The following is an 8,492-nucleotide window of genomic DNA, read 5'->3' on the forward strand; positions in this document are numbered from 1 at the left end:
GATGCCATTCCCTAGGTGTCTACTTAAGACCATAAAGGCTAATTCTCAATTTGCACACTAGGTGGTCCCTACTAGGTTCTACAAAGTCCTTAGGTTGCTCCATCTAAATCTCATCATGCAAGTCCCCATGAAGAAAAGCCGTCTTGACATCCATTTGAGAGAGATCTAAGTGAAGTTGAGCAACCAAAAGCCAGTACCAAGCGTAGGATAGTTATCTTCATAGCAAGAGAAAAGACTTCATCAAAGTCTACACCATGTTCTCACTTGAAGTCCTTAGCAACCAATCTGGCCCTATATGCCGGCTTGGGGGATCCAGGGGTACTTTTCAACTTGTACACCCACTTGCATAGCAAAGCACGCTTTCCACTAGGAAAAAAGGAATCAAATCCCACATATGATTTTTCTATAGTGAGTCATACTTTGATTACATGGCCCTCTTCCAAGAGTGACTATCACCTATTTGCATGACCTCATCATAAGTAAGAGGCTCGCTAGCATCTATCACCATAACATAATCCATAGAGGGCTCAAACTGTACATGCTATCATCTATCTCTAGTAGACTGCTAGCTGTGGGTTCTATACATCTTGTGGAGCATCAGGGACATGGGCAACTCGAGCATTAGCTCTGCCGCTAATGCTGTAAGTTATCACGTTGGCTATAGAGTAGCAGGAGGCTCCTCTTGAAATATCACCCTCACATGTACCTCAATGATAGGCTCAAGCTGCTTATGCATTTTCTGCCCACATGGAAAGCAACATCATGGTTGCGGATAACCTTTTGAGCTAGCCTGCGGATCCCATAGGCAATAGCCCATCTCACATGCATCTCCATAACCAAGAAAGATACATTTCTTAGACTAACACTATATTAGGGAATTTGGAAATTTCCATGCACTTTGGGAACCCCTAATACCTTTATTATTTGACCACATGGTCACATCTTGTTGTCTTACTTAAAGGTGGAGTCAACCCTAAATGCTATATAAGCTACCTTTCCAAATCCCACTTTCAAATATGGATCAAGATTTAGCTACATGGTCAAATATTTATCACTTATTTGAAATTGAGACTTAGAAAATTCTCAAATTCTCTAATATGATGTCGACTTAGGATCCAACTTATTGCACTTGTCCTTGAAAACATGGCCGAAAGCCTCATAGCTAAAGATACACAAATGAGCATATGAGGAAGGCTTTCTAGATCATACCTCCTCTGCAACCTGATAGTCAAAAGAAATATATGGGGACCGGTTTATCAAGTGTACAGTAATAGTAACTGCCTCAATCCAAAAATGCTGTGCTAAGCATGCCTGGCTAAGCAGAATGCAAACTTGCTCTTGAATTGTCCGATTTATGCACTCAACCATACCATTTTGGGGTGGGGTCTACAGGGCGGTTAGCTGATGCTTAACATCCCTCTCATCACAAAACTGCTTAAAGGCTTTAGAGACATACTCACCACTATTATTTGACCTTAGCCATTTTAGCAAGTACCCAAACTGATTCTCAACTAAAGCAAGCCAAAGCTGAAATATAGCCAAGACTTCTGATTTCTTCTTAATAGGATATACCTAGACCTTATGCGTATAGTCATCAATGAAGGTAATGAAATATTGCACCACTTAATGACTTGCAGGGCATGGGACCACATACATCACAATAAATGAGAGCCAATGGCTAACCCATGTGTGTCATACCAGAAACTTTATGCGTATTACGTGTCTGGATGCTATATAAACAATGATCACAAGACTCAAAGCACTTAGTGTCAAGAGGCAGAAGATACAACAAAAAATGAGTAAGCATTTTCATTCCTTTCAAGGACATGTGCCCAAGGTGATGATACCACATAGATACATGTGAAACTGTATTCACTGTCAAAATAAAGTCAATTGATCCAGATACAAGAAATGGGTAGAGCATATTGGATTTAGCACCATATGCAATGACAAGACTCACATGGATAATCTTCCATGAGAAATCACAAAAAGAAACCACATAACCTGTCCATCCAAAGTGCTAGCAGAGATAAGGCTCTTTGTGAGAGCCAGTACATGATACATAATGAAGAGTAAACATACAACCTAAACCAAATGACATCACCAATACCAACTATCTAGAGTGCCAGGCCATTACCCAAATGGACAGATCCAGTCAAACTGCAATAGGAGTGAAATCACTCTCTATGAGGGGTCACATAAAAGGAAGCCCTTGAATCTATCGGCCACACTGCGTATACCTAGATAGAGCATCAGTTATATCTGTGAACTATCAAGAGAAGAAGTTGTAAGTATGACATCATTATCAGAATCAATTTGCACAATATTAATCTCTTCAATCTTAACACTAGACTTGCTAGGGATGTTGGTATGATCATCATTTTTGTCATGTACTTTACCCTTGTCCTTTTCTTTGTGCTTGTCCTTGTGCATTTTACGGCACTGTGGCCAAATATGCCTTGCTTTCCCATAGTAATGACAAGACAATGAGGACTTATAGAAATAAGACTTATTGTGAGACCGTCCACATGACTGAGAGTGAGACTATTAAGAGTCTCTCCTTGGTAGTTATTATTTCCCCTACTAGTATTGCCTCTAGCTGTCAAAGCATGAGAGATGCAGGAAGCATCGATATTCTTTTTGTTAGCCTCTCAGTCGAGTGCACCCTCTACATCTTACAACTGTAACCCCCATCAGTAGGTATGTTGGCACACATATCAGTACAAAATGTATCCCATGATTTAGGTAGTGTAACTAAGAGGAACAAGGGAAGAAGAGTGTCCTTGAATTCAATCCCTTGCACATACAAACGAGTGATAATGAAATGAAATGCATCTAAGTGAGCTAACATAGAAGTGCTCTCCTTTGTGTGAAGGTCCATGAGTTGCTTCAGCCAATACATCTGAGAAGCATGGCTTTATTTATCATATACATTGTGAATCTTTTCCCATAATTCCCATGCGAACTGCCCATTAGAGACAACATTATAGAACACCTGCTTAGAGAGGGATACTATGATGGTGGACTTGCAGAGTTTATCTAATTCACCCCAATCCTCTAGATCAGTAAGTTTGGGCTTGACACCCTTAGGTTTCAAATTCCTAATTGCATTTTTTTGCACTAAAACTTGCCAGATTTGGGCCTTCCAGTTGTTGTAATTGGTGCCATCCAACTTGTCAATATTAAAGATATCACTTTCCAATGTAATGTTAGGCATTTTCTTTGTTCATGCCACTTTGTCAAGTAGCTCCACGAGCCCATGGTCCCACTACACTCACCTATTAGCCCACTTCATTGTGCATAGGCCCTTTGTTGCTGGCCGGTCATAGAGTTTTCAAAATCCAAATTTCTTGGCACATGTTGTAGGTTCAAGAGGCCTTCTAGAGGCTCAAGACCCCCCCTTAGCCTTGCAATATAGAATAGATGTGGAGGGAAAACTCAAGCTTTATATTCTCTTCAAACCAAACTTCTATATGTGAATTTGTTGTCCAATGTGGAAAAGCAAGTTGCATGTCTCTAGCATATAGGATAAGTACCACAAGTTCAAAGACTTGTTGCCCAAGAAGTACACCTTGCTTAAAATACACCATTGTTGTCATTACCAAATTTTTTTCCTTATATTAGACCTCCACATCGCATTCACAAAAATACAAAAATACCAAAGCATGTTCAAAAGGCACTATTGTTGGTGGCAATAACAACTTGTCTAATTGACATTGCTAATATCAATAATAACATGTAACAACTTGTCTAATTGACATTGCTAATATCAATAACCACTTGTTTTCTTGGCATTAGAGCTCCACATCACATTTGGAAAATTATAGAAATATCAAGAGTATGCTTAGTACAACTTACATCCACCATGGCATGTTCTCTAGTGTTGTGGTGCATGGGATGCTAGTAGATAGTCTATGGTACAAAGCATCGAAGCCCTAATATGATATCTCTCAATTCAGTTGTTCATATTGCCCACAAATCATGTGTTGAGGCTTGATGATGCAACCAAAGCTTGGCTTCAAAATCCTAGATGTCTAGGGAATTGATTATTATTGTGTTTGAAGAGATTCAAGTAGAATCAAATGTGCCTTTGCAATAAGAAAAATATCCCAAGAGAATGATCACTTACACAAAACTCATCAATCAATTACTACATAATGCAAATGCAAAGGATAGAAATGGGCAGAATTAAACAGAAGTCAAGTTGCTTATCAAGGTAATTGTGGCTCCACAAATGGAAAAGTCTAGTAGGAGGCTTCTCATCAAAATTAGCCCTTGCCACATCATGGGCAAAAAGCTTGATTGAGTAAATTGCACAATTATGGGGATGGGTGAAACTCAGATTGGGAGCCTTCCACTTGGGGGCTTATGGCATACCTTGACTTGTTGCAGTGATTTGCTCAAACTTATGCAGAGTGGATGTCTTCTGGATCAGTTAAAAGAGCATCTAGAACGCCTGCACGTGAGAACCTAGAGTCTAGCAGAGAAGTAAGCTGAAGAAGATGGGAATAAACAAGTGCTGGTGCTGACTGGAATGGAATTGAGACACAGAGAAATGGAAAGACAGCCACCCTCAGCCCCATTATCTACAAGGAGGTGGTGGTAAGGGAGAATCAGGAGTGGAGGAATCAATGGAGATGGACAATGGCTCTTCAGTGTGCAGAAGGGGTAGGGGATGCTGCAGAGCCAGATCTTGATGACCTTTTTGCTGCTGGTGCTGCAGCCGCTGCTGCTGCTGCTGCTCCTGCTGCTCAGTTTGTGGCTGCTTCTGTAGCTTGTCAGGCTGGAGTGGCATCTGATTTAAGAAGGGAGCCCCCGCACGCCCCATCGCCCCGCCCCCGAATGTCAGGATGTTTGTGAAGGAAAAGACCCCAGTCAGGGGTGGCTCTGCGACTGGAACTGTGCCCTCAAGCATGCGTACTACATTGGTCATCGAGGGCCGCGCTGCCATGTGATCTTGAATGCACCAGAAGGCGATGTGAATGGCAAGGCAGGCCTGGTCCATGTCAGCCTTTGCCATGCCGGCATTGCGCAGAGCGGGATCGATTATCTCCTCCAACCGCATCTCCTGTGCGCGCCTGAAGGCAAGGGTGGGGAAATACCAGGCATCTGAGTTTTGGGAGTGGTCGACATTGCGCCGGCCGCTGACGAGCTCAAGGAGAACCATTCCATAGCTGTAGACATCACTCTTGTGGGTGACACCGGCATTGATGAGCCATTCGGGAGCCAGGTAGCCAGGCGTGCCGCGCATGCTGGTCACAAGGCGGCTCTGCTCACGGTCGATGGCTCGCGAGAGGCCGAAGTCGGAGACCTTAGCATGGAATTTGGAGTCCAGCAGTATGTTTTGTGGCTTAACATCTAAGTGGAGGATAGTGTCTCTGCACTCTTCATGCAAGTAAGCTAAAGCCCTGGCGGTTTCTAATGCAATTCTGAACCTCATCATCCAGTTCAGAGGTGGGGGGCCACTGGACAGCTTCTTTTCCTCTCCGCCCTTTCTCATGTTCTCCTTCTCTTCTTCCACCATACCCACAAGGTCAACCTTGCCATTCTGGAAAGCCTCTAAGGTCCCAAGCTTTTTCTCAGCCTGCTGGTCTTGGCATGCCCCATTGATCCTCTTGGGAAACAACCACCTGTCCAAGGAGCCATTTTCCATAAACTCATACACGAGAAGCCTTTGGTTGCCCTCCACACAAAACCCCAGCAGACTCACTAGATTGACATGATGTATACCAGATATGGTGATCACCTCCGCACAGAACTCTTTGCACCTCAGCCTGCTCTCTGTCTCAAGCCTCTTTACAGCCACCTTGGTTCCATCAGGCAGCTCTCCTTCGTATACAGACCCAAACCCCCCTTGCCCCAAAAGCTTGCAAAAGCCGCCTGTTGCGATCTCGAGCTCTTTGAAATTCAGCTTTGTTGGAACATTGGAAAGAGCCTTGAGGATTTCATCTTCATCTTCCACATCCATACCATGCGTAGCTTGTCCTTTCTCTGCATCTAGGGCGTCCCAGAGCAGGCGCCTACGCGCTTGTATTAGCTTGTACAGTAGGAGAGACAGAGAAATACAACACACAACCGAGAGGGCAATCACCACACCAAGGTAGGTGTTATTGCCAGAAGAGACCAACTGAGTAGCTAGAACTGTGTCAATGACAACACCTACCGTGCTGAATATTGCCAGGCAGCGGATAAGGCCCATGATGATGAGTGTCTCTGCTAGGTGATAGATCAAGCTGTCAAATATTTGATATTAAAGAACATAGACATGGGGGAAGCCATTCTTCATAATTATACCATCATTTACACTATGGTTGAGCTGAAAGCATACACCACGGGCGGACCTCCTGCTTTGAAGTATATGTCATTTCCTCAGTCTACTGCTCCTGCCTCTACATCTGGAGTCTGCCCTTTTGCTTCTAACTCTCCCATGGCTCTAACACAGAGCTTCATGTCAGGAAAACCCTCTATGGATTACCTGCTGCGATAGGGGCTAGTGTGTTGTTTGCTGGCACTTGTATACTCGCAATTGCAGGTCAAGAAGGCCTACAGACCAGTTACATATGATAGAGAAGGCACAGAATAGCTTTTATGATGAACCACCCAGTATCTGATTGGGCATGGCTGAGTAAGAGGGCAATTGCATGATAATGACAGGAATCAAACTTGTGTTAGCTTGGCACAGGATTGGATAAGGGGGACTGATTTGCATGTGGGTCATGATAGACATCATTGGAACATGGAGGGCAGAGCTACAAAACTGAACCATGAGATCCTAGAGAGGGGGATCAGGGTCTTTCTTGGTAGGAAAAGCAAGAGCCTATGCACATCAATACACTAGATGGATCACCGTGGAGAAGCCATACCTGAACATCAGGTTGTCTCTCAAAGTATTGGGGCATCTACAGGGAAAATATCAAAAGAAATGTCCATCTCATGTGTGCAGCAACATAATTCATAAATAACATTCAGGCTCCCACCCAACATAAACAAAATGAATGCATGTTGGAGAAGCAAAGATGAAGAGCAGTGTGTGCAAAACAACATAAACTTATTATATAACTTATAACAAGGAAAAGGCAAAAACAACCCATAAGGGGTCATTCATGCACAGCAGGGAAAGAATCCATGAGTTCAGCTAAACTGACCCATCAGGCATTAAATTAACAGGGGTAACAGCCAGGATCAAGAGCAAATCAAAAGCTCTCAGGCATGACAAGTGCTAGCTTGTTTAAAAGAAGTAATGTGTCCTTGGAGGATCAGCAGGTAGCTACAAAAAGAGGCTAGCAAAAGAGGGGGCAAGGGGGGGGGGGGGGGGGGGGGGGGGGGGCAAGGGGGTAACCAGATACCTGGAGTCATGACATGACTGGAAGCCACAGGCAAGGGTGATAGAAGGGAGCTAGAATTGGTGAAATGCATCTTAGTGGAGCCTATAGAATTGCCCTAGTGCTTCTTCAACCTCTCTGAGCTGCCTCTGTAAATTATTGTTAACAGAGAAGTCATGCTATGCTGATTGACTGAGTGATGGGTTAAACATGCCTCACTGTGTTTCTTCAGCCTGCATAGATCTTTCCAGCAGTGCAGAAATCCTGTTGCCAATACCTATAATTAAATCAAAGCCTTTCCATATTGAATTAAATTCCATCTCCAACACATGATATTGAATAAAATTGGACTTACAAATTTTATAAATCATGCACAGAGTTTGAGTGGGGCAGGGTCCCCACCAATTTGGAAATGGGGTTTTAAAAAAAAATAAAAAAAAGCAGAAAAATGAAATTAAATTATGTTAAATGAAGGGGGACTGTATAAGCTTTACCTTGCTTAATGGAATTAAGAAAAGGGTTTTTAAATTAATTTTAAAAAAAAAGAATAGTCAAGGAATTCCAAGCTCTTTGGAGTTTTGCTTATATTCGCAAGGGCACGCTTGAAAGATGGCAGCAGGCAAGACAACAGACAAGCCATTTTTCCTTTGATTCTGCCGGGCTCTCCTATCGAGAAACCCTTTTTAAAAGAAAGAAAAATTAAAAAATTAATCCCCGAAAGTGAAAAAATTAAAAAATATCGCCATGGCAAATATAAACCATTATTGTCCTTGGAAGATAAATTATGCCTTTTTGCTTGTCTACGAAAGAAACCCCCCCCCAAAAAAATAATCAACCCCCAAAAGTGATTTTTAAAAAATATTGCCCTTGAAAATAAATAAACAATTATTTGTCCTTGGAAGATAAATTAAGCCTTTTTGGAGAGATGATCGTCAACCACCACCCAGTCATAAAATATTGCCATGGCATATGAACAATTGGAAACCTCTTGGAAGGCAAATTTTAAGACTTTTGAAGGGAACTGACATCATGTCTCCAATCATATTGATGTAATCAAACCCTTGTCTTCTAATAACATCAAAACCTTGAGAGGTTGGGGAACCCATAGCACTAGTGCCAATGGACGAATACTAACCAAGTCAAAGAGAGAGAGAGAGAGAGAGAGCTCCT

At 42.6% G+C, this 8,492-nt stretch overlaps 1 pseudogene; it reads right to left on the reverse strand.

Annotated features, from left to right (window-relative positions):
- Positions 1–4,067: 4,067 nt before the first annotated feature.
- Positions 4,068–7,240, reverse strand: LOC148011831 (putative receptor-like protein kinase At5g20050 pseudogene; annotated as a pseudogene).
- Between the last annotated feature and the right edge of the window lie 1,252 nt (positions 7,241–8,492).

Source organism: Lygodium microphyllum, chromosome 28, assembly GCF_053477565.2.
Source record: "Lygodium microphyllum isolate KBCC chromosome 28, Lygodium_microphyllum_v1.1.10, whole genome shotgun sequence".
NCBI lineage: Eukaryota > Viridiplantae > Streptophyta > Polypodiopsida > Schizaeales > Lygodiaceae > Lygodium > Lygodium microphyllum.